The sequence below is a fragment of the Nicotiana sylvestris genome, chromosome 6 (assembly GCF_000393655.2).
Source record: "Nicotiana sylvestris chromosome 6, ASM39365v2, whole genome shotgun sequence".
Classification (NCBI taxonomy): domain Eukaryota; kingdom Viridiplantae; phylum Streptophyta; class Magnoliopsida; order Solanales; family Solanaceae; genus Nicotiana; species Nicotiana sylvestris.
In genome coordinates this window covers 45,564,454-45,569,812 of record NC_091062.1, presented here as the reverse complement: position 1 = coordinate 45,569,812, position 5,359 = coordinate 45,564,454, and positions in this window count along the sequence as shown.

The following is a 5,359-nucleotide window of genomic DNA, read 5'->3' as shown; positions in this document are numbered from 1 at the left end:
CTAGGCCCATACCCCTTAACCTAAAAAACTAACCTAGACCCTTAGACCTTTAATAAGTCGTTTGGACCTAAGCTATCAAGGGACAAGACCTAATTCATATAGAATTAGCCATTTTGACCAATTTAGGACCCCCTTGACTTCGTCATCTTCAATCGCAGCCTTAGAGAACACCAAACGACCCCTGCCCTGGATCTTCTTCAGTGCTAAGGCACAAACAAAGACCCACCCTCCCGCCGGTCTTCTTCTCAGTCCTCACACCACCAAGCGACCACCCCTGTAACCTAGCGCCGCTACTCACCCCCAAACAACCATAAAAAACATCCACTCCTATTGCCATCTTATCCACTCTTCAACTCCACACACACATACATATACACGAAACAGAGGGGAACAACCAAAGAAGAACAAAACAGAGAAATTTTTGGACAAACAATGGGGTTTGCTTGAGGTTGGAGTTGTGTTCGCCGTTCGGGTTCGTTACGATTCGCATTCCTGTTTAACTCTTGTTGCCGATTTTAGTTGATTTCGGATTCAAATGCAGCGGCCGATTTTTCTATTTTCAATTATTAAGAGAATACTTGCGTTTTCAGGTTCATCCCTCCCCTCTGTTATTTACTTATTTATTTGTTTATTTGTTGTTGTTGTTGTGGTGAATTGAGGTCTTGGAAGTGCCATTTTATGAGCTTGGTTGTGTTCACATTATTGACTTTAACGTTTGGATCTCTGATTTTGCGTGAATCTGCATTTGATAGCTAATGTGTCGAAATAGTAGTCGTTGTCTTCAATTTCTTGTTCTAACATGGAATTGGCCAGATTTTGATGATATGTTATGGCCCTCATGTGATTTTTTTCAAAACCCGTGTGATGGGCAATAAAAATTGTGAGTTTATTTGAAGGTTAATCATCACTGGCAGTCCTAAGCATTTACTTCTTCCTCACTAGATCCTCACAAGATGTTCAAATAAATCACATAGCATTTACTTTCATGTGCCACAAATTTTGGAGTCCGAAGTTATTGTAAAATTTCTTAAGCTCAAGTAATGCTTGGTTTTGATGTTTTACATTCTGGGTTTGGGACATGCTGAGTTCACTGTCAATTTTCAGAAGAAAGGGTCAGCATGTTCACGAAGTCGTAGTATTAAATTGAAGTGTGATTTATTGATTTTGACCTCAGAGTTGCTTGAATATAATGACCGTGGAAACATTTCATTTATAAGAAAGTTTAATTATTTATTCAGAGAATCATATCTTTTAATTGGAACGACTTGACTCTTAATCAGTTGGAGTACTGATGGTAAAATCGAGAATTGATGAACGCGAAACCGAATTTTGATTTAGATTAAGCATGAACCCCATAATTCGCTTTATTTGAATATAATTCCTTTCTTTTAATAAGTTGAGGTGTGCCATTCATAACTAAACCACCTATGGCCCTCATATTTTATAACTTAGATACTAAAAATGAATCTCATAGTGTGCTTTAGGCGCGTTAATTAAATAAATATCATGGCTATAGGTATGGTTCCCGTGACGTAGTTGTGATTTGTAATTACTAAAATTCGGGTGTACATTTCATGTGACCCGATTCTATTCTCCAACAATGTTAAATAGAACCTGTCGCGAATTACGGGTGCATTTCATGTAGCGTGATTTACGATGTGTTTTAAATAACCTTGAAATTTCTTGAAATATTAAAAGCGGCTAAAAAGTTAAAAATGCACAATAGGTTTAAAACGTGTAAAAGATCAGATAATTAGGCCAATAATAATAGTTGAGCGACCGTGCTAAAACCACGGAATTCGGGAATGCCTAACACCTTCTCCCGGGTTAACAGAGTTCTGCACCCGGATTTCTGTGTTCGCAGACTATAATAAGAGTCAATTTCCTCGATTCGAGATTCTAAACCGGTGACTTGGGACACCATTAACTATCCCAAGTGGTGATTCTAATCTTAAATAATAATCCCATTTCAATTGTCACTTAAATTGGAAAAAACTCTCTTATACTATTTTTTTGGGGTAGGATAAAGGAGGTGTGACAGCTCTGGCGACTCTGTTGGGGATAAGAAACCAGAACTTCTTGTTCAGGCTTCAAGAATTCGAGCTTGTTTTGTGATCTTTATTTAGATTTATTTATTGTTCATATTACTGTATTTATGGACCTAATGTGCTAACTGCTGCTTATTTACTACTTTGATATTATTTGAATTTATTAAACTACACCCCTCTAAGTCATCTGAAAATGGTGCACACGTTCGCGTGGCCCACTTTTTCTGTAGAAGTTATACTAAATAGAACGAGGCTGGGCCAACAACAAGGTCGGGTAGACTTTAGTGCTCCCGGTACGTTGCCCCCTCTTCAGCTCAAGTTGTCTGCTCGGGTAAGCTAGGTCAAGAACACAACCCAAGGTTTAAACTTAGAATAACATAATCTCATGCTGGATCACTAGTAGGAACGTTTGTTTGCATCATGTGCACTTAACTTTGGTGACTCAACATAGGGGTTGGGTCCGTCTAGGAAAGGTGTACCCAAAATAACAGACAATCTTGTTGCATCCTATGTGCTACATGTTGCATTTTATTTAAGGGTAAAAGGGTCATTTGGCAAACCAATGATTGTTGAAGGCAAATGAAAAAGAAAAAAAGAGAGGGTGAAGCGTGAAAAATAAAGAAAGTAGGGCCCAATTATAATTTTCTTTCACATTTTTTCAAGAAAAGACCAAAACAAAAATGAAATAATCCAAAAAGATTTTGCAATTACCCCATCATTTTTTTTCAAAGAAAAAAATATCCAAAAAGAGTTTACAAGTTTCATTATTTTTTTTAAAAAAAGGCAATTTTTTTTTATCTAAATTAGTTTTTTTTAATTCTCGCCCGTATCCGATTTGCCCGAACTACGCAAACCTGATTCTCATCTCTCGGGGCGGGATACTTAGGAACCCACATAGGGTCCGGTCTTCCTAGTGAGTCTTAGGTTCTTGGCTTCGCGGGGTCTTAGCCAAATTTTGCACTTCTAGCCACCTTTTGGAACATAAGTCATTTTGCAAAAATAACCTCAATCATGTCTTGCATGCATCCAACAGGGAGTGTTATTGTCTTACATAATGTTCTAGGTCTTTAACTTTATTTGGTCTTAATTTTTTCATATAGGTGTGGGTCTACTTACCGGAGTTAGAGCATATGTAACGACCCGACTGGTCGTTTTGAGCTTTTGCACTTTGCTCGCCAGTTCTCGAGCGTGACTTTCCCCGTGTGATGTATTATGATTTATGTAAATCATTGGTTTTGATTTTCAGGGTAATCGGAGTGAATTTGGAAGAAACAGTTCTCAGTTGAAGCTTGGAATTTGAAAGGTTTGACCAAGATTTGACTTTTTTGTATATGATCTCAGATCGGAATTTTTATGATTTTGTTAGCTCCGTTGGGTAATTTGGGACTTAGGAGCATGATTGGAATGCATTTTGGGAAGTCCTTGGAAGGTTTAGGCTTGAATTGGTGAAATTGAGATTTCAGCGTTTTCCGGTTGATAGGTGAGATTTTGATATAGAGGTCGGAATGAAATTCTGGAAGTTGCAGTAGTTTCGTTGTGTCATTTGGGGTGTGTGCGCAAAATTTTAGGTCATTCGGACGTGGTTTGTTTGGGTTTTTGATCAAAAGCGTAATTCGGAAGATTTTACAAAGTTTGGCTTGAATCCGAGGTGTTTTGGATGATTTGATGTTATTGAAGGTGTTTTTATGATTGGAACAAGTTTGAATAATGTTATGGGATATGTTGGCATGTTTGGTTGAGGTCCCGAGGGCTCGGGTGAGTTTCGGGTGGTCAACCGGACTATTTCATGTTGTGAAATATTGCAGAATCTCAGCTGTTGGTGTTGCAGGTTTTTGACTTTCGCCTTCGCGAAGCATGTTCCGCGATCGTTAAGTGTGAGATCGATGTTCTTCGCGTTCACATTATCTCTGTCGCGTTCGCGATGTTTTGATGTTTTGGTCATCGCATTCGCGAGGTGCAGGTCGCGTTCGCATAGAGGAAGAAGGATAGATGAGTCTCCAGTGCATTTGTTCTACGCGTTCAAGTAGTAGGTGTCACGATCGTGAAGCATTGAGGCAGTTGGGCATCGCATTCGCGATATGGGTCTCATGTTCGCATAGAAGAAAACCCGGTCTGTGAAGCAGTGTGCTTCACGAATGCGAGGGAAGTGCCGCGTTCGTGATGAAGGAAAGTCTGGGCAGACAATTTATGTTTTAAAATCGAGGGTTTAAGTCCAATTTCATAAAAACCATTGGAGAGCTCGGGAGAAGGTGGAATTGGAAGAGATTTTCAGTGGAGCTATTGGGCAAGTATTCTTACTCATATTTTGGTTAATTCTATGATTTGGTCTTGAATTTCATCATTTAATTTGAGAAATTAGAGTGAAAAGTGGGGGAAAATGGAAGAAAAGTTTGAGATTTCTTTTGGGGATTTGAATGGGCAACGAAGGCCGGATTTTGATGAAATTGATATGGGTAGACTCGTGAGTGAATGAGGATTCTATTGATGTGATTTTTATTGGATTCCGAGATGTGGGCTTGAGGGCCGGGTTTGAGCAATTTCGGGATTTTGATGTTAAATTGGATATTTTCGAGAGAACTTCGTTCCCTTAGCATATTATAATTATTATGTACTGATTGTGGCTAGATTTGGAGCATCCAGAGGTCGATTCATTCGGGCGAGGCATCGCGAGCTATAGTTTGGACTAGATCGAGGTGAATAATGATTGTAAATGATGTTTTGAGGGTTCGAAACCCCGGATTTGCACATCGTAGTGCTATATTGAGGTGAGGAACACGCTAGATGATGAGCGTGGGGTTGTGAACTATTGGGGATTGTCATTTAGTCCATCACGATTGACTATTTTACCGCATATTTGACTGAAATGTATCTGCTATCCTCACTATTTTGACTTTATACTTGAACTCAGTCATGTGATTTTTCCACGGTTTTCAAAACTCAGCCATGTTTACTCAGTTTTAATACTTAAATGATATTTTGAATAATATTATGGGCTGAGCGTCATGTTTTACTGTTGCCCGAGTGGCTTATGTGATTTTCGACTGAGTAAGGCCGAGGGCCTGTATTGTGAGGATACATTTGGGTCGGGCTGCACGACGTAGCATCGAGATACTGGTTATGATAATGAGGCCGAAGGCCTGAGATATGTATGCCACGAGGTGGCTTGATATTGATATGAGGCCGAGAGCATGTTTATGATGCCATGAGATGGCTAGATATTGCGCTTGTGTCCTAAGGGGCCCCTCCCGAAGTCTGCACACCCCAGTGAACGCGGGTACCCATTGTGTTGTGAGATATAGCCCAAGGGGCTA